The following is a 24036-nucleotide window of genomic DNA, read 5'->3' on the forward strand; positions in this document are numbered from 1 at the left end:
CAATCTACACCCCCTCCGGAGATAACATTACCCTTCTTGAAAACATTCTCTTTTACCTTTCTCAAAACATCCACACTGAAACTATTCTTCTTGGGTATGTTAATATTAACTGGCTAACTCTTTAGTCTCCAAACACTACTTCATGCATCAACTTACATGGCTTTGTACAACTTATCTCAACCCCCACCCATACAAACAGATCACATACCCTCAGCTATCTCATTGATTGGATTTTAGTCATAGATCTCCACAAATACCATAACCCTGAGACCCTACCCGACTCCCTAAGTGATCACTCAACTGTGAAAATTCTTAGATACACTCCTCATTTCACTAGGCCTCACAGATATATAATCTGTCGCAAAGTATCCACCTTCTGTCCTGAGACTTTTAATTCTCTCATGTCCAAGACAAACTTGACACAACTAACCTGTCTCCCCCTTGGTGAAGCTGTCCACTCTTTCAACTCTACTTTCCTTAACATCCTTAACTCTCTTGCTCCACCCCACAATGTCTGCATCAAATCTAATATATTCCCTTGGTTTACCAATGCCACCCACACCTTGATGAAAACTAGAGACAGGGCATGGAAAAGGTGGGTAAAAACAACGCTCCCTTCCCATTTACAAAAAATATAAAGAACTAAGAAATCAGGAAAAAAAAAACACATCCACAAAGATGAAAAGAACTTCTACTTTAACCCCCCCCCCCCCAACTGCAAAAAAACCTGATCCCAAGAAAATTTTGAACTCTATAAACCAAATCCTGTACCCTGGTAACTCTTTCTCTTCCAACTCATACCCAAACAACTCACCAGAAGATACAGCTACCTCATTCAATTCCTATTTCACTGAATCCCTATCTAAGTGGATAAATTCCTTCCCCTCTATTACCATCTCAACTAATGTTTCCAAATCCTCTCCTACTCTCAACTCCTCTACCACTTTCTCTCCTACAACTGTACCCACTAACTATATAAAATCCTTGCGCTCTAAACTTAAACCCTGCTCTGCTTCTGCTGACAACTTGCCTCCCTATTTCCTACAAATTGCTGCTGAATCCGTTGCCCTCCCTGTATCAATCCTAATAAATTGTTCCATCTCAGAATCTAAGGTCCCATTTATCTGGAAGAAATTCTACACCATACCAATTCACAAAGGAGGTAACTCCACTGACATTACAAACTTCAGACCCATCATGATCTTCTCACCACTCTCAAAAATACTGGAAAAATGTATACACAAGCAAATCATGAAGTAACTTCTACAGGAAAACTTGCTCACACCTACACAGCATGGCTTTTGCCCTCAACATAGCACTAGAACCGCCCTTATATCCTTCGTTAATACTATTGCTTTAGCCAGAGGCAATAATAAGTTGGTCTCCTGCCTATTTCTTGACCTTTCAAAAGCCTTTAATACGGTCTCTCACCCTCTTCTGCTGAACAAATTGGCAAACCTAAACTTCTCTGCCTGTACTGCTGCCTGGTTTTCCAGCTATCTCACCGACTATCTACAATCAGTGAGATGGCTCTCAGCTCTCTCCCCTCCTCTTCCTGTCAAAATGGGAATCCTCCAAGGATCTATCCTTGGCCCATTACTATTCAATATATTCACTAATCTACTCTACACCTCCTGTCCACAGTCATCCCTTGTACAATATGCAGATGACTCCACTGTCATCACCATCACAGATACTTCCTCTGACCTTATCTTTGCAACCCAAGCATCTTTTAACTCAGTTGAATCCTGGTTCTGTGACAACCAGCTAATTCTTAACCCTAAAAAGACAAAACTCTTATTTCCCCCAAAGAACTTCACCCACCTTAAAGCTACATTTTCTGTAGTGTCCCTCAATAACACCCCATTAATGCTGAACCTAGTACAAAACTTCTAGGAGTAATGCTAAATGACCAACTCATGTAAACAACTGCATCAAAAAGACTCCCCAAAAACGTGGCCTTCTTTATCAAAACAAAAAGTTTCTAACAAAGTAAAAATAACCCTCTCTCATGAGTACTTTCCACCTAGCCTTCTATATAGCTGCCAAATTCTTACCAATCTTAACCCCACACTACTAAGTAAACTAGAATCTACCTACAACAAAGTTGCCAGATTCGCTGCTCACCAAACTTATAAATTGCATTATTGTCTTTCACTAAGATACCTAAACTAGCTGGAATTACCTCACCAGCTTCTTTCTCATCTACAAATAATTCACTCTGTACTACACCTGGAATCCTTTTGCTGTAGCCTTTCTCCCCTCATCTCTCAATATTCTTCCATTAGGTCCCTTCGTAGTTCTGACTTTAGCCTACTACTACAAATATTCAAACCTAAAACTAAAACTGGCTGCAAATTCTACAGCCACAATCCTACAATATACTGGAACAAATTGCCACTAGAAATCAGGTCCCTCAAACATCCAAATCAATTCAAAACTGCCACTAGAGAGTACCTCCAAACTCATTGCTCCTGTCACTGCACTTCTCCTCCCTGATCTAGCCCATTAATTCCTATGTAATCACCAAAACTTCAAACCTTTTTAGCTCGTAAACCTCTTCAACGTATCACTCTTCCTCTCCATCTCTTATCTTCATTTCTAATGTCAACCACAAGGGGTTGGGAGGGTGGACTAATGGTTAAGGTGTTTGCCTTGTAAACACAAGGTGCAGGGTTTGAGTCCCACAAGGGATAATTGGCTAGGCTTAAAATGACTCGCAAGGGCAGTTAGCTTAGTACTAACCTATGAACCTATAGCTCATGAAACAACTAAGCATACTATGAATTCTTCACTGTTTATTGAAAATGTTTGTATCAAATAATTCCTCTTATGTATGCTTATTATGTTTTTTTTCTTCCAATATTATTTTTCCGATAAAATGTATTTCATTTTATGTATACATCATAACCCGCTGGCACTGTTAACACTAAAATTGTAAAAAACTGTGGAGCTTTTCTCCTCGGGCCTCTGCTGAAAAAGGGCTACTTAGCTCAATCTGACTAACCCGGTCAACAAATGTAAAATAAAATAAAATAATGAAATAAGTTATAAACAAATATATAGCATCTAGGTCCAAGGAAGTGATTGTTCTACTATATTCAGCGTTCATCAGACCTATCATTGGGTACATTGCCCGATTTAGTATGTAAGTAACCATGCATATCCAACAATTGGTACATCCACAGACCTTCCTCTCTAAAGGAATACAGGGTGTAAGTAAAATGTCCTATGCAGACCGCCTCAAGGCCTTATCCCTGTATTCTGCCTCCTACAAGCTGTTGAGGGAAGATCTATGCCTGTCATACAAGGTATTGTCAGACACCACTCAGATGGCCTCCTGCTTATCTGCAAAACAAACAGCAGTAGAATTACCTGTTCGAAAGTCTTAGACCTTGCCTATGATATAAATAGGACCTGCTGGACAGACAGGTATGCAGCCCAGAGACTACCCCATCTCTAGAACACACTCCCCATCCATGTGAAACAGAATTCTTCCCTAACCCAATTCAAGTGTAACTTGGACAATTAGACAGGGAACAGGAAATGTATCCCTGGTTTGGCACCCATATTTCTAATGGACACAGGTAGCATGCAAATGGTTCATCTCCCAGGACCTTGCTTGTAAATGTTTAATCTCTCAGGCTCCTGCTTACACTTATCAAGGGTACCAGAACTTGTCAGAGATTTGGGATGCATGGCTAGGCTTAAAAATTATTTTGTGGTCGCTAGCCTAGTAAACACTTAAGAGCCTATGAACCTATAAGCTTGACTAGCCTCATCTGTAAGGCAATGGAAAGAATCATTATGGACTTATTAACAAGGACATAGGTAATCTCCAAACTCTGGACCCAACCCATTTTGGGTTCATTAAAGGTAGATCATGCCTGTTAAACATGGTCGACTTCTTCAAGAAAGTTCCAAAGGCTCTGGATGAGGTAAAAAACAGTGCATACCACCTATCTTCACATGGACATGGTATTTGATGCATGTAGCATACCACAGGGTTCTGTGCTGGGCCCTTTACTGTTTGGAATTGATTTCTCAGAACTCCAGCCAAACTTGGATGGCCTGTAGTAGACCAAGTTTGATGAGGACTGCAAATTGGGAGCAATCACTGAGTCTGCCAATGATGTTAATATACTGCAGGCAGGGTTACACAGACAAATGATTGGTGCCAAAACCATGGAATAAAACTAAATGCAAAAAAATGGATTATTATTCCATTTGGGGAAGCTGACATCCCAGCTAATTATATTATAGACATCACCCGCCTAACTGTAGACTCAGCGGTACATGATCTAGGTACTCAGGTTGATAGCAATCTGAACTTTGACCACCATGTATCCACAGTAGTATGGAAATCTTTCTATGTGGCACATGTTATAAGTAAAGACATCACATTTAGATCCAAGGATGTTATAATTCCTTTGCACTCTGCCTTCATCAGACCAATAATTAAGTGCAATTCTCCCTTTTGCATGTACCTTACCAGATACCTTGCAACAATTTGACAAACCACAGAGAGGCACTCTATGTGGAAAAACTGAAAGCCCTGTCACTGTTTTCTGTCCCCTACAGGTTGCTAAGGGGTGGCCTGTGCCTGGCTTAATAGGCAATCTATAACCCAGGCCGGATGAAAATGCTACACATTCATAAATCAAATTGCAGGAGGCTCACTCACTCCAGGGATCTTAATCTAGCTTCTGACATGAACAGGTCATGCTGGAGAGATGGATACATCTCCCAGAGATGACCACTTCCCTGGAACAAGATTCCAGTTCACGTGAAACAGAGCCCTTCCCTGATGCTCTTCAAATGCAACCTAGGTCAATGGATGGGTGACCAAACATTTACTCCTGGGGTAGTGCCCATGTCCTTTCTGCACAAAGTAAGTCAGTATTAATTACCATAACCCTTACCTCTACAGACTTCACTCACCTGACAACCGATAATTGGGGCAACTCAGGATAAATATGGCTAGGCTTTTAAGGGCTCTAGGGCCATTATCCTAGTAACCTCCTATGAACCTATGACCTTATATGAAAGTAATGGGCTGGACAAGAATAATCTCTTATTTAAATACACTGTAATCTGTAGGGGAAGCCAGTTTAAGATTGCACTATTAGTGAGGGTTAATTCTCCTACCCCTATATAGTAAGGAAATGACAAAGGAGCTTTTGGACTGGAAAGACTGTGTATAGTAGGTGAGGCTGAATGTTTGTGATGCACCTGGTTTAAAATGTAAAATTGTAAAGTGTTTTTAAGAAGAAGAATGTTAATGCATTATGGCGGTTGATCACATGAGAGGTCATATGACTCATTTTTTGTTTTAATATGGGGTGTGTGATGTGCTTGAGACATTCTGATGAAGTCTTGATGATAAAAACACTCACTGTGGTTTGTGGGATAACATTTTTGTTCTTTTCTTTATTTTTTTTATCAAAAAACTTGCATTCGTTTTATTGTTATGTGTGTGCTGAAGAAATATTTATTGGGAGTGTAATGAGCTGGCAGACCTTTGGAATTCCCTACAAACCTCTCTGTCAGAGATGCTGTGTGAGCTGGTTGGACTGACTGGGGAGATGATCTTTTTGAGTTATGCTACAAAATTAGAATTGCCTAGACATGGTAACACCTTGCTGAGTCTAATTATGGTGGCTGCCAAAAAAAGCAATTACTAGAAAATGGAAATCAAAGTCTAGACCAGCTTTATTAGAAGTAGTGAATATAGCAACATAGATAAAACAACTGGAATTGGAATCTTTAGAAAAGGGAAGGAGCAAACTATATGGGAAAAAATGGAAATTGTGGGAATAATATATGCAGAGCAGGAACGAGGTTTAAGAGGCAGGATTTGAATGAGCCATATAATGCCTAACTGACAATGACTGGATGGTTTATAAGTGATGTATTATGTTTACAGCTACAGTTGTTTCAAATGTGTCTGTGATGTAAACGGTTTACAACTAAAGAGATATAATTTTGTATGTTTTTCATTTATATAAATGTAAGATTGCCTCTGTCATATGTGCAAATTTAATAAAGATGTCTGGAAAAATAAAAAAATATATATAATGTGGGCAGAATGATGAATAAATTTCTCTGACTGGTATTTATTGTACTCCAGAGCTAAATCTGGCACTTGCTAAATGTTAGAGTATGACAAGGTATGAAGTTTGGAGTCTAGCCTAGATCTCTTTGTTGACTACATCATAATGTACCTGAAAAATATGCAGTAAACTAGTGGTTATCCCACGTGGGTAATAAATGATTCTGATAAGGTCAGGTATGTTGAGAAGTATTATAAAAGAGAACATGTCCACCTGAATTCTGATGACATATCTATTATCCCTGAAGGAAAACAACTACATTTTTTTATTTGCTTTATGGTAAATTTAGACAAAAGTCACATTCACCTTCCACCAAATTAATGTTTTTATTCTGTCCTATGACATTTCCTGTGGGCGTTTTCTCAATGATTATGGTGCTTACTTATGCTTAAATCATGCTAAAAGAGAACCATTTAAATATGTCAAGTAAATATTTTCATAGCTAAGTGTAACACAGCTCATGGCAGATTGGAACTCTGTAAACTACTAAATAAGTTGAATGGCAGATGTCTGCATCTCAATATGAATTTAGCCATTTTGTTTCCTGAAGCAACATTTTAAAAATGTTACTAGATAATTATTTTGGGCATCTGATCAGCAAAGTTTCTACAGGTATATATGTTACAGAATTTGTATCTTCAGATCCCAAGACTTACAGACACAATGAGTCTGGGACCATACAGTCTTTAAGGTAAAGGGATTTACCCATGATATCCTCAACAGTCACTTGGTCATGTATAAAAATAAAATACCTGCTGTTTCATTATATAAAATCAGAGAATGTTATTAAAAATCATTGTGTGTCAGCCTGTAATAAGTGCAAAACACAGATTGTTGCATGATTGATTATAGATACATTACAAGACCCAGAACTGAATTAAATTAAATGAAGGTTAAGGAGAACTCCAAAGCTCTACCTTACAGTTGCTGAACAATGGATATGAGGCTGAAACACTCATTTACGTTTTTGTTAGCAGAGTTATACAATAATGGTAATAAGAGTTTTTCGGAATCGCCTGTTGGAATATTTTTATATTAGGCTGCTGTATAAACTAGATACAATTCTATGATATTATGTATACTCACACTATCTGTACAGTGGTCTCCAGGTACAGTATACTCAGAATAAATATCTAGAGGGACACACAACATCTTTTACTGGAGTGATTTTTTTTTTCCCCCTTCAGGAAGGTAAATTGCAGAGGACATTGTGGATTCTTCCTGTCAGAAAGCATGGCTTCACCAATTACAACCTTCACAGACAGCTGGAAATACTTTTAGTTTGTCTAGTATATCTTTTGTCAAAGTAAGAAAAAAGTAGAACAATAGCCCCTAAATGTTAAAATCATGCCCCCCGGATTTACTAATCTTCCATGCAGGACTAGTCTAGTCCTACACTGAAGTGGCCGCCTAGGAGCAGGATGGCGGCATGCTTTCATTACTATGCCTGATCCCCCAGGCATACAAGGAGAGTGTATAAGTGCAAGGGGTGTGTCTGAGAGCAGAGCCCACAGATTAAAACATGCCCTGCAATGCTGAACAGCATAAAGTGGAAATAAATGAGTGATACTGCTCATAGGTGTCCACATATCCCCACCAACAGTCCCCCATGTGTACAACAGCAACAAGACATAAAGATGAAAAGAAGAAACCCCTGTATTGTTGTCTAAAGCTCAGAGTACAGCTAACTGTAGGTGCGTAGGTGTGCCCATTCCCCAGCCACGGTGAAAGCAGCCTAAAAGGCCGAAGAGGATAACAAAGACGATATATGCAAATGAAGCATGTCAGCAATAGTGTAGTGGGCAGAGCGTTTGCCTAATGCGCAGGCATTCCCAGTTCGAGTCCCAGTGCAGCACAGTCTATTTTACATGGCAAAGCATGTTATAAGCAATATTTGTAATGCAAAACCCATTAAATAACATACACTTTTATGAACAGGAGTACTGCAGGAAATGCACATGTGAAGAGTCTGTATCATAATGAATAAGCCAGCAGTAAGCAGGCTTAAGCAAAGATAAGCAGTAGTAAGCATATGTAAGCACTAGTAAGCGTGTGTAAGTGCGTGTGCATGGGGTTAAGCAATGCTGACACAGATCAAGCAAAGGAGAAGCTAACTGGGTGTAAGACACAGTGACCGGAAGTCAGCAGTGCCTACCTCCATGCAAAACCACTTACAACCGCTTGAAAGTGCCTTAAGAACACCGTATCCAATGGACAGTTTTCTGCCCAGCAGCAAAACATACAGCGTCTGCAAGGCCGGAACCCAGGACCATGCACACCATACACAAAACGATTTACCACTAAGACATGCCAGATATGAAGAAGTTGTCTGTTGTCAGAAACATAACCTTAGCCCAGTCATGCAACAGTACAGAGAATGTATACCTACAGCAAGATGGATGTGTGTGTGCAAATATATTACTATCTAAACGGATAAAACATATCTATAGATGTAGCTATATATACATATATATATATATATATATATATATATATATATATATATATATATATATATATATATATATATATATATATATATATATATATATATATATATATATATATATATATATATATATATATATATATATATATATATATATATATATATATATATATATATATATATATATATATATATATATATATATATATATATATATATATATATATATATATATATATATATATATATATATATATATATATATATATATATATATATATATATATATATATATATATATATATATATATATATATATATATATATATATATATATATATATATATATATATATATATATATATATATATATATATATATATATATATATATATATATATATATATATATATATATATATATATATATATATATATATATATATATATATATATATATATATATATATATATATTCAAATATATGAACAGATATACATGCAAAGGCTAACAACTACACATATATATGTCGACATCTATATTTCCCCATATACACATCGTTACATATATGTACACAGATATATGTCTCTGTAGGTATATATGGACATAGTTAGAAATATGTAAGCAAATATATATACCCACAGAGGTATATATGGCCAGACATCTGTAGACAGCAATGGTAGATGAACAGAAACATATATGTCCATATGCATCGTTAATGGGCCTGAGAGGCCCCCAAACAATATACATCATGCACAAATTGGCATACTCTCCACCCAGCCAAACACGTCTGGCCTGCAATACACTACCAAGCTCATTGTATTGTACATCTGTCATTGAACTAGGGAATTAAGTTAGCCCTCTGTTATGTTTCATATGTTGACATCACATACCCCTTTCCCCCACCCACTAGGCGGGCCGAGCAGTACAGGCCCTTCCAACCCAGGCATTCCACGACCCATACATGCATAACCCACAGTTCTGCTTCCCCCCACCCACAGCACACATGTAGCCACCTTCCATACCCTGGTTACTGGCCCATAGCTACCACACTACCACACATTGCCCAGCCCCCACCGCCAGCCCCCTCTGGACCCATCCCGTATGAAGTCCCGACCCGAGTATCCTAGATGTGGCACACACCGTAGTCCATGCACATACCCATGGGTACTTATGTAACCCTGGGTGTAGACCAAGGTTGAATACCCAGTGTTCAGGTTATCCTGCATGGGACGAATGTATTCCTGGTACTAACAACAGATATCACGTGTGACTCTGTATACACTAACGGATTTAGTTGTAGGTATCACAAAGCATACATGGCACACAAGGTTGGCCAGTATGAACACAAAACACAGTATCCAGCAATACCAGTCAACATTACAGGATATGTAGCTAAATATGTAGCGGTATGTGTGTTTGTATATATACCCATAACTAAATAGATATATCCCTCTCCCTCTCTGTAGTACAAATGTATACATACATAGACAGACATATATATAAATACCCACATATAGATATATATACATATGCAGACACCCATACATCCACGTCGTTTTTTATATATATATAAGTGGTAAGTGGTAGGTAAGTGACACCCCATTGGCAGAATCTGGAACCCCCTACCCACGTGTATTACCTCAGCTGTCGCACACAACACATGTAAATAACACATGAAGGAACACCTCAAGCACACTTGGAGCATCACATGTTCATCACCTGGTGAATCCCCCCCCTCCCACTAACACTCTATACCCCTACACCAACTAGTGAAACCAACACCTCCTGTCCTGTCCACATTCAAATCCCAACATCCTGCATACCTTCTTTATTGCTCCACCACCAATCATTCCAATGACCTACTATACAGTTACAATGTCTCCCCTCTACCTATGCCTTCACTATTCACTTCTATTCTAACACACAGGTATGGCATAACTAAACCAAACCTGAATACCTGAGTGTAACTTATCCAGAACTGTTAAACTGGAATTCCAGTTCAGCTTAAACTGACCTATGTCAACAGTCATACCGGACATGTAAACCTGACCTAAGTATGTATAATACTGACATGTTAATGTGAACTAAGCATGAAGAATGTGGTACATAGCTATGTTAAGTCTATTACTCTCTATGAATGTGTACACCTCAGTACTACGTGTAATGTGTAGCTGGAGATTACTGTGCAGCTCCACTCCCCGGGCCACCACTGACAATGGAGAAGCATCCGGTCGGATTGTCCCGGACAACAAATGTGAACTAAATTCATGAAGTAGCATGGGGGTATGCCACGGCAAACAGGTTTACACTTGTTTGGAGGGCGGTAACCAATGCCCACACTGGTTATGCAATGTGGAGGCCACCCCAGTGTCGGACGCCATAACCAGAGGTCAGCAGATCTGACCCTCACACACACCAGTGCATACCCGTCTACACATCCTGTACAATGCCTTAGGCCCTCTGTAGCCAACAGCTCTCATTGTGCCCATTAATAAAATAATCTGCACTCCCAGGTTCTAACCACCCCACCCTGCACACTATAGTCTAAGTGAGTTACCACTAAGGAATGGCAGATACACATTCAGCTGCTGTTATCACAAACATAGCATCCAGCACAGTCATTCAACAGTATAGGAAATGTATGTAGGTATATAGATTAATACCAGCAAACATGTGCACATCGCTCAGTCACAGTATTCTGAGCAGTCTATGTGTATCAATGAACAGTGCCTGTCCAAACATACTGTGAGAACAGTAGTCTTGTATAATACTGAAGAGAAGAATGAATAACGGTGCATGCCGTGGAGGCATGTGGGTGGCTTTATGCACAGAATGTCACACCTGGGGCATTGGTTCCGCAGAACTGGGAGATGAGGCTGGCACAGTGTGTGAGCAATATGCTGCTTCTCAAACCCCTGGCAGGATGCTATCAGTGGGAGAAACAGTGTAGACTAGCAAAGTCTACCCATGACACAGCAACAGGTCCATCCCTGGTGGGACGAACCAAACATTGTGGGTCACATAGGTGTTTCCACCAGTATCGTAGGAGGATCAAGGGAAGGCTCAAACGTACGTGGTCTAAATGGATGAAGAGCCTGCTGAAGCTTGAGTTGAGACAATATAATGGAAGAGTACCAACGCGTGCAGAGAGGGAAATGTGTGGAGGTGTGGTATGGCTTGGCTAGCAACTGGGGAATGGATGGATGCTGTGTACATGGAGCATGGGGGCCAGGGGAGGGAAACATGGGTATTAAAATATGGTAGAAACATGCAAATGAAGCCGAACAGCGATAGTTTATTGGGTAGAGTATCCGACCAATGAGCAGGCATTCCCGGTTCAGGTTCCACTGTAGCATAGTCCATTTTACACGGCAAAGCACATTATAAAAATATTTTTGTTGCAAGACCCATGAAATAGCTAAAATATATGAACTGAAGTACCGCAAGATATGCACATGTGATGTATCAGTGTCAGACGGAATAAGGCACTAATAAGCAGGTATAAGCACAAATAGGGAATAGTAGGCATATTTACACACTAGTAAGCAGGTGTAAGGCCTTACGGCTGCTTTAGAGTGCCCTAATCACTGTATCCAATGGGCCTTTGTCAGTCCGGCAACAAAAGAAACAGCCATGCAGGTCATGAACCCAGGACCCTATACACCATAATCCCAGTAGTTATCCACCAAGCCATAACAGATGTACAGACAAATGGGGTAGTAGTAATCATGTCCTCACCATAGTATACCCAAACTGAACCTGTGAAAGGCATCAGTATACAGTCATATGTGCCATATCAAACTACAGAGCATACATATGTGAACTGAAGTACAGCAGTAAGTCCAGATGTGAGGTGTTAATGTAATAAAGTGTAGAAGTTCCCAGGACCCCAGACAGTGTCCATAGACATGTGTTGAGGATACATGGCACATATATAACAAGTAGCAAAAGGGAAATCAATGCCAAAGGGAAATTACCATGCAAATCTAATAATATGCACCACTAAGCATAACACAGCACTAGCTCCCAGACTACTGGAAGATGCTAACAGTGGGAGAATGGTATCACCCTACTAAGGCTACCCTTAAACATATGCATGTCCGTCCCTGGTGGGACGACCCCAAACGTCTGCCACAATGAGTCCTTGGGGTAACATACCATACCTACAAATTAAGCACAGACGGTGATGTATGTTCATGGACTACATGTGTGGGAAGCCAGAAGATGCATGGGTTGAGACAACATACTCAATGGGTCCCGAGAAGTGGAGAGTGGCCAATGGTTAGATTAGGCTGGAACCTGTAGGAAGGATGGCTGATGTGGAGGGTGAAGGGGGGTGGGGAGGGAATGATGGGTACAATATTATGGACCGAGGAGTGCCATGCTTGGATGAGACCGGCCTGTGGATGTCAGCGAAAAAGGAGGTGGGGACACAGGGAAGGTAATGGGACATACCATGTCCCATGGCAAATATGTATGTTGCATAACTCACGGAATAACATATATACATGAACAGGAGTACTGCAGGAAATGCACATGTGAGGTGTAGGTATCATAATGCATACAGCAGTAGTTAGGTTAAGCAGCACTAAGCTGTTTTAAGCATATGTTAGCACTAGTAAGTGAGCTTACATTTCCAGGCTCAGCAAATCTGAAGCAAACTATCTGTAGGCATATGCAACTGGAGGTCTATGTTTGCATGATGGTGAGCACTGCGTACACAAAGTAAGCGATGATGAGGCTAACCTGGTCTAACTGGCTGTTACCTGCGATTGGTGACGCATACCATTGCGCAAACATGCTCAACACTGTATACAAGTGCCTTAATCACCCTGCATCCCACCGCCCTTCTTCAACCCTGCAACATAACTGACAGCCACTGCACAGCCTGACCCCATGACCCTGCATACCACAATAACAGTGAATAAACACTACACCATGTCGGATATACAGACATCCCATGTATTCCCAGATATATCATGCTGCACAGTCAATCTGCATAAGGGGAAGTGTACTAATATCACAACACTCAACCTCTTATTGCAAACATTGTGGACACAGTGTGACAACAGTGGGGTTCATATCTGGATACGTTAAATATTGTTCATATACATGTAAAACATTGCTAGTTTAACAGTCTGTTATAATACACATAATCTGAACAACATGATGTCTGTAACTGTAATGTATCGGCATTCCTGACTGACCACGTGCCTGACATCATCCACGTCAAGTGGCCAGATGAATGTGGGGCAGGCCAATATTGTGAACCAGTCATGCATGGATATATAGACAGTCATAGATCTGTAAATGTAGTGAGATACACAGGTACATATAAATGTCTGACTCACATACATCATATCACATCAATGGTATGTAGATGGGTGGATATTTATTTAAATATAAATATATATATATTTATTTAAATATAAATATATATATTTAAATATTTATTTAAATATATATATATATATATATATATATATATATATATATATATATATATATATATATATATATATATATATATATATATATATATATATATATATATATATATATATATATATATATATATATATATATGGATAGATATGCGAATTGCAGCACCAGATAGGAATAACAACCGGAACCCCCACCACAAATAACTGACCTTATGCACAGCTGATGGGGATGGGGGCTCAGATGAGCGGAACCTGGTGATGACTGCTATGTCCCCCCCCCCACCACAGCTGTAACAGATATGCTATGCAATGCAATATCCAGCACATGCAGTTCTTGACCCCAGGACCCTCCTCAACACAGCTGTAATAGTCTAACAGTAGGCCACTACAGCTGTAGAAAGTCACACCAATATCAGAAACATATCAACCAGTTCAGTCATGTAATTGTACAGAGACTGTATACCATCATCTAGATGTACCTATGTGTAAATATATTACTATCTACACTGCTACAACATATCTGTATATGTATATATATATATATATATGTATATATATGTATATATATATATATATATATATATATATATATATATATATATATATATATGTATATATATGTATATATATGTATATATATGTATATATATATATATATATATATATATATATATATATAGAGAGAGAGAGAGAGAGAGCTTTCTAACACATATACATGCTATTGGCTACATCGATACATAAATGTGTCTACACCTATATGTCTACATATACACAGCACGTTACATATGTATATGCAGATATACAGCTAAGTAGGTATATATGGACATAGTTACATATATGTCAGCAGATATATATATATATATATATATATATATATATATATATATATATATCTATATCGGTACATATGGCCATACATCTGTAGAGAGCAATGGCAGATTAACGAACACACATATGTCCACATTTGCTGTTACTGGGGTTGAGAGGCCCCATACACTATACGTCTTGTACAAGTAGGCATTGCCCCCCCCCCCATGGCCAAACACTTCCAGCCCGCAATACAATACCAAGTGTTGCAGATTCCATAACCAGGACATGACAAGACATGGACACAGGCAGAAGAGAGTACAAGATCCCACCTGTATGATGTCAGGATGGTATTGTTGACATATCATAGTCCACCTCCCATAGGTAATGTAAACTGTGGTAGCCAGCAACATCCCCAGGATACAGATACACAGTCACAGATATGCAGATACATACATACATATGTACATATATGCGTATATATATATATATATATATATATATATATATATATATATATATATATATATATATGATATATACATATATATGGATATACATGTGACTACACATACATACACAGATATATGTACAGTAGGATACATATGTAGTCAGTGCACACAATATGAAACAGCCACTATGCCTACAGCTAACCTCTGAACAACTGGACACTGTATGAGCCACCCATACACATGACGACCGTTGCCCTCAACATATACCCACAGAGAGGTCATTGGGTGAACTCCACGCGCAGGTTTGCAGAAATGGAATACCTTTCATTGTGTACCATGACACTTCTACATGCCATGTCATATTGCTGTTCAGACAGTGACATCCATATAAACAGAGGAATGCAACCGTGATACAGGTATAATAATGCAGTAGTCTGGAAAGGTTCACAACCGTCGCTGTCCAGGGCAAGTCTTTTGATCTGTACAGTAGTGAGGACTGACTTGGCCACAGGATACCAAATGATCAGCAGTGTGTAATGCAGGTGTATAGTACAGCAGCCGCTATCTACACTCTGTGCAACAATGATGGGAGGTAAAGATGTCATGTGACCACATGGGTTGCAACTGTGACATAAGTCATAGCTGACACCATCATATGCACACTGACAAACAGAACAGTCCATCTGCCAGGTGGCAGTAGGCTTGCAGAAACTGAATATATGTACATGATGTACATATAGGTGAAGTATTCAGCACATTACATCCAGATACCTTATGGCAGCTCACCCCCGATACCCCCACATATTGAACAGCCTAGGTCATCTATAGTGCTCCCCCCAGACTCAGTACTACATGGCCATATACCACTGCTATGTACAGTGGCCTCTGGTGTGCAAAACAGCACACATGTATTGTGTAGGTGACACCCACACATATATGGCCCCAGCCCCGCCATATGTGTGGGGGATACAACAAGCGTGGACTGATGGCAGCCATGGCAGTGTGATATTCTCACAGCCCACTATGGAACATCCCCTCACAGCATGTCATATGTGCAAAGCTTGATATGTAGGTCATGTACTGATAGCACTCCACACACACACACACACACACACACACACACACACACACACACACACACACACACTGCCAATGGGATATCAGGCACAGGAGTTGTGTGGTGGACAGACAACACATGTTAGGCACACCTCTGGCCACCTAGAGGATAGGGCCACAGTTGAGGGCTATGCAGACAGACTGCATTCCAAGGTAAAGTAGTATGTGCACACACCCTGTAACACCAGTACTATACAAAGCATAACACAGCTCTACTCACACTCTGTCTGTAGTCCCTGAACCTCCAACACATATGTAGCTTCCTTGAGTGTGCCGGTTCTCCTGTAGAGGTTATTGCTACCTGCTGTCTGTAACACTGATGCCCACACACACGTAGGACTGTATAAACCTCCACTGAATGTCCAGGTTATGTCAGCAAATATGACCCCTACTGTACATAATATGTGGGGCTGTCTGATATCTCACTGGCTTGTTAGCGGATGTGATGACACTAATTATGGTGTCCAGCACATACGTACCACATCATGCATGACATATTTACACAGGTTGGCAGAGTTGTGGCTGTTAGCACATACACAGGGCCAATAATGACATGTTGCTGTGATAACCTCATACATGTCCCACTGTAACAGGGTTTGTGGCAACATATGTCCTATGAGGGATACGATGCTAGTAACTGTCATGGCTTTCACCATCTACAGACTACACTCTTCACACTACCATCTGCAGTCCACAGATAGATGCTCCATTGGTAACACATGGAACCAATGGCACAACTCACTGCCTTGTCTGCAGATGTCCCTGCAGATGGGGATTCCACATAAACATGGAACTGACATGGCAGGTATGGAGACATGTAGGAAAGACATATCCACACACACACACACACACACACACACACACTGTTAACCCAACAGTACGCCACATGCAGTATAGCAGCACTTACAGTCTGTAGGTGGGTCAGGCACATCCCCCTCCTGTGTGTTGCCCTGTTTCCACAGTGTATATTGTTGAAGGTAAATTCCAAGTCCATTGCAGATGCTGGTTGCCAACCAACAGATCTAGTTCCTGCTCACAGTGAATAACAAGAGCCAACACCAACATGATGTTCCTAGATATTGGAGTGTGTGTTCCATGAAATTGGCTATAGGAATGTTACCACAGCTGTTCCACATCCAATCAGCTAGGGGAGGGCTGTGATTCATGCAGAGGCCATCAGCTGATCATGAGCATCACTTAAAATACACATGCTGCTGCCTAAGCAAAGTTGGTGTAGGTCCATCCACCAGAGAGGGAGTGGGAGAGGCAGACAGAGGCAAAGAGATGTCAGGGAGGGATGGGGGATTAAAACAGCAACTTTTTAGTGTCACACACCAAACCAGCACAGGGTATCAAACCCCTGACAACTAGGTACTGCATTCACAGTTCAATGCAGGTAATGGATGCACCACATGGGTTACCTGTTGTGGAGCTCTCACTACATATGTGTGATGGTGCGTGCAATTTGCAACATGGATATGGTAGCTATATGGTAGGTGGCATACACGTGCCTGTCAGCATGAACAGCTGGCAGCGTCAACACAGCCACACTCTCACAGGGGCACGCACACATCAACACACTTGGCAGGGCCAGGGGTACAACTCATCAGTAGCGGGATTGCCACAACACTTCACTATGCAGGTACCACATGCACCACATGGGTCATATGGAGGTTGTATGGACAAATGGTATGAGGAGGTGTCTGACATATGACAGCATGCTTCTGTATGTACATGGGTGTTGCACTGAGTGTGGCTGTGAACATACACACCATACAACACACCGTCAAATACACAGGGTGCCAGTACTGACATGCATGGGTGCATGTCTGCATGGGTGTGTGGTGGTCCACTGTGGCAGCAGGCTATACAAGGATAGGTGATGGGTATACCTTGGCATCAGGCCACATGACAATGGTCTGCATTGTGTCTCAGGGCTGTAGTTTCCACTCTTGCTCACACAGGTGGGTATTGTATCCCCCAACCAGTCACCTGGGAAACTATTTTTGTGTGGACAATGCTGTGCATCATTTGCCATGTATGTGTTCCTTAGCCCATGATATGGACGGTGTCAGGGATGTGCACACCTCCCACATGCATGTACAGTGACATGTGGAACTGTACTTGGGGTGTCAGGCCCATGTTATGAACAAAGAGTACCACCATATGTGCCAGTCTTGCCCACCGTGTCGGGGACCAGTAATGGGAACCAGGTTTACCCGCACCTACATTGCTAGCATGCTGACAGCATTCCCTGGTGTCAGTGGCAACTGCCCATACAGGGCATGTTGTCAGGCATGGTATGTCCATTGTGGGACACATGTGATGGCACCACAGGTGGTGCAGGTGTCCATTGGGGAACATGGGGGAGGTGCACTGTCAGCATGTACATGCATATTGGACAGATGGACAGGGGGACATACCCTCTGTAGCCCACTGCTATCACTCCATGGTTACTATCAGTGGCCAATATGCAGTGTACTACCCACATATTGGCTGTTGCCTAGGCATGTGTGTGCATATGACACGTGGGTTGAGAGTGTGCTCTGGGTAATACTGGGGTTGCTAAATGTGATTGCCTGGCCTTGATGTCACATGTATGGGTATGGCTTTGCACCCCAACCTTGCAGTTATTTCACAACTGTTATCCCTGTATGGTGGTCATTGTGCTATATAGTAGTGCTGCCATATAAGACATATGCAAAACCCACTTGACATTGGCCACAGGTGTCACACACTCGCAACTACCTCTACACAGGGTATGAGGTACAAACACACACGCACACATGCACACCTGTCATGTCTGGGAGTTGAACCTCTACCCAACTAGTTTAGTACACCTCAGCACTACACAGTTATAGCACATGCCATGCACATTACTGAAGTACTCTTTCCCCAAGGGTGTTTTCCACAATGAATGACATCAGCAGGATAGCCAATGTACTGCGGGTGAGTACCCTAAAACACATTGCTCCCAACACAGACAGTGAGACACACACAAACCATTGACAACCGACATGTGTAGGTATAGAACCCTTGACAGGGGTCTATACTGCACTACAGCATGAAGCTGTTATAGGATGCACCATGGGGAGTACAAGGGGACTCCTTCCCCAAAGCTGTCTTTTATGAGGATTGACATTAGCTGGACTGCCAAAGTGGGCCATGTGAGATGTAGTGCGTGTGTCTAGCATAGAATGCATTGCTCCATATACAGACATGGACACACACAAAACATCCAGAACTGCCATGGGTGGGGATGGAACCCTGCCACAGCTTTGAATCACAATCCAGTGGTACACCATAACAGGACGCGCTATGGAGATTACTGGGCAAAAACTTTCCCAGAGGTGTATTTCTAGGTAGGTGACATCAGCGGGCTTGCCAAAGTCGGGTATAGGAATTGTAATACGTGTGGCTACACTAAAATGCATTGTTGTCTTCAAAGACAGAGAAAAACAGACATGCATACTAATGCACACACACACACACACACACACACACACACACACACACACACACACACACACACACACACACACACACACACACTCACACACAGTTGCTATGTCTGGGGTTAGAACACCTACCTGGCTACTTTATAACTCTACAGCAGTATACAGTTATGGGATGCGCTACAGATATTACTGGGCTACAACCTTCCCAGAGGTGTATTTCTAGGTGGGTGACATCAGCAGCCTTGCCAAAGCTGAGTATGGGAATTGTACAGAGTGTGGCTACTGTAAAAAGCATTGCTTTCTACGTAGACAGACACAGACAGACACGCACACTTACACACACTAACACACAAACACACAGTTGCTATGTGTGGGGTTAGAACACCTACATAACTACTTTATCACTCTACAGCAGTACACAGTTACATGCTATGGAGATTACTGGGCTACAATCTTCCCAGAGGTCTATTTCTAGGTGGGTGACATCAGCAGCCTTGCCAAAGCTGAGCATGGGAATTGTATATAGTGTGGCTACCATAAAAAGCATTTCTCTCTACGTAGACAGACACAGACCCACACACAGACCCACACACACACACACACACACACACACACACACACACGCACACGCACACGCACACGCACACGCACACACACACACAGTTGCTATGTCTGGGGTTATAACACCTACCTTGCTACTTTATCACTCTACAGTAGTATGCAGTTATGGGACACTCTACAGAGATTACTGGGCTACACATTTCCCAAGGGTGCATTTCAAAGCAGATGACCTCAGTGGGTCTGCCATAGTAGGGCTATGGGGAGGGCAGTGTGGGTGCATGGGCCATAACTCATTCATCTAGAGGTTGACACACCACATGCAGCCACACGTAGGGTTATATTCCACAGGTACGTGTATACAGCTGCTAGATGACTACTTCCTTGTACAGTCATGTTGCACAGCTAGCACTTGCACCATATAATCCATAATGCTGACAGATACCGCTAGCTACTGTCCACAGTGCGTGACATCTGAGCATCATGGGGTTGTGGTCATTTGGCTGTATGCTGGGTGGGACAAGCTTCATAATGGTTGGCTTCTTGTCACAGTCACTCTCTCCCACACATCTATGTATGTGTACGTTTTGCTTATTATAGTGTATTGTCCTTGGATATATGCATTTATTCCTATCCACTGTGTGTGCAAAGCATGAGTGGTGCATACTGAGGAGTGTCTGCACTAACATCTGCAACTGCCAGATATGTCTAGTCCACAGTTGTTTGCAGACATGGGCTTCTTTTGGTTATGTGTGTGAGCATGCCCAGTATGACCTTTCAGTATGTTGTTGACGGACATTGCCTTCATTTCTCTAAGTGTGTGAGCATGCCCAGTATGCCCTTCTGTATAGAATGTGTGGATCAATACCAGCTAGTTTGTACTCCAGTGCAGGCCTTTGTATTGTACACCTACAGGTAGCAAAGTGTTTATGCTGGGTATCCATCAATCATTTGGCAATATGGGGACAAACTGTGCAGGGGATAGTGTGTACTGTAGGTGATTGTGTCTGTGCTGCTTCAGCTGCATGGTATCACTGTTAGCAGAGATATTCAGACATGTGTACTGTTATACACAGTTATCTTTTCTGTCTTCATGTACTACCAGGTGGGCAATCTTGCTTCCAGTGCTGTCTTGGAAGGCAAGAGTGACTGCAGCTGTGTCTGGTATTGTGGGCAGACACCCATGTATTCATAGTATGTTATGCCATTCTGGAGGGGGAGCTGCAGACACTTGCTGCTGGGTCTGTGTATCTGGTTCAGCACCTTGGCAGAGTGCTGGCAGGGGATACTATACTTGTACACCCATTGACAAGACAGTATGGGCTTATCTTGCTGTGGCAATGCCTCACAGCTGCACAGATTTGCAGGGGTTGTCCAGAGGCAGGGGCCATGGGTCAGGACATTAACCCTGTTGTGGTGTACAGGCAGGTGTGTAGGCATCCATTTATGTATTTGCAGCCAGAGATAGTGTGGGCACACAGCTTGGTGTGAGACCCTGCACATTCCATGTTGGCCATGCTCCCAACTCCCCCACTGTTATTCTAACCTCTTCCATACATTATGCAGACATTCTCTGATACTTTCCTAAGGGTATCTCCCCATCACAGGTGTGTGTTAGTGTTGGTCCACATTTCATGCAATGGGACATGGTGGACATGTTACTGTGGTTTGTCCACATGGCCTTGCATATGGCTTATATGGAGTGTGTTATGTTGGTATGTGGGTGCCGATGACTTAAAATGCATTGGCAGTACGTGTGAGACACAGGCCTTTGGCAGAAGCCTGTGGGGCATTTGGTGTTGCTGCAGGCCACTTGTGACAGGCCGTTGCATTCTGCCAGCCCTACAGTTGCAGACCACCATACAGTATATTCCCCTGGGGTGATAGGGTAGGTGTGATGTGTGTTCATGCACATTCCTTCTATCAGTCTTGATCAGGTGGTGTGGATGCTGGCAGGGTGCTACATACAGCTAGGGACACACCTGCATGGGACACATGCACTGCATGCTGCATTCTTCCACTATTGCCATGTACAGGAGGGGGTCATACTGTACTCATTCCACACAGTAGGGATATGGCCAGAGAGATACTTGCGGGTGGTGTTTGCATGAGCTGTGTGCATGTGTGCTATGGACACTACTTGCATCTGACACACAGATATGCATGGGCCATTCCAGGTATGCTGGCATGTGCAGGTACACCAGCTGTTTCCCAATACATCAGTCCTACCTCCTGTCTGTGTAGGCCTGGGGTGGGGCTAACCCTAGCCATCATTCTGGGTCCATGGCACAGGCCCTGTTTGGGTTTATGTCCACCTGTCCTGCTGGCTGCAACTGTTGTTGGGTATGTGAACCATCCTGACTGGCATGTGTGGTTCATATGGACACACATTTCACAGAGCACATTTCCTGCAGTGGTTTTTGTCACCGTGTGTAGTACTGGCTATGATGGTGACTCCAGCATGTGTTACACATGTCAGGGTGCCACTATGGGTGTCTACTGCCTGATGCCATAACATTCAGCTGCCCAGTTCCCTTACATGCTCACATCCATACCATAGCTACAGATGACCACACATTCTACTCCATTTGGCAATTGGTAGGTTGATTGACTTACCTTGTGGGTGTGCCAGACTTGTGGATGGTGCTGGAGGGCTGCCTATGTCAGATGCACATAGTACATAACACACCCTATACATGGTTGGACACAGGTGATGTAATGTTTGGCATCCCTTTTACTGTATGTGCAAGTCGGAAAGAGGTGTCATTCGCTGGGGCCCTATTGTGTCAGTGCATGTGCTATGTGTTGCCTCTTTGCCAAGGCCATGGCATACTGGGCATGCCTCCTTTTGACTACTGGGGCAGGCTCAGGTTCTTCCTCCTCTGGGTCACTCTGTGCCTGTGCAGGCCTTGGCAATGGTGGGGGACTGTGTGGCCCTGTCCAATGCTGTTCCTGCTGCAGCTGTTTCCACAGGAACATATTGTATAGCATCGCACATACCATAACAATTTGGGTATGTGTAGCTGGTGAATATTGCAAGGCTCCACCAGATGTGTTCAGACACTGGAACCATGACCTAAGCATCCCAAACACATGCTCTATTATATGTCTGGCCTGTGCGTGTGCCTCATTATGGCATTATTGTTCAGGTGTGTGTGCATTTCTGATGGGTGTCATCAGCCACGGCTGCAGTGTGTACCCAGCATCCCTCACTAGGTTACCATAGGGGATGTCCCCATTGGCAAATCTCTGGTACATCTGCATCAGATGCCATATGTGGGAATTGTCATAGCTTCCAGGGCAGCCAGCACACACATTCATTATAATGCCCTGGGCATCACATACAACCTGGCAGTTGATGAAGGGGATGCCCCTGCAGTTTATGTAGGCCCTACCCTGCTCACTGGGTGGTGCTTTGATGCATATGTGCATGCAGTCTATAGCACCCACTACCCCAGGGTATTTTACTATTTGGTGGAAGAGATGCATATTGCTGGTCAACACCTCATGGGTGTTGAAGAAATATACATGCTCACTGGCATGTGCTGACATGGCATCCAGGAACTGGTGAAATACTCTGGATGCTGATTCCTGTGAGATCCCTATGTTATCTGCAGTTGTGCTTTGGGAGGTACCC

This window comes from Protopterus annectens, chromosome 2.part1 (genome assembly GCF_019279795.1).
Source record: "Protopterus annectens isolate FY-2018-M chromosome 2.part1, PAN1.0, whole genome shotgun sequence".
NCBI lineage: Eukaryota > Metazoa > Chordata > Ceratodontiformes > Protopteridae > Protopterus > Protopterus annectens.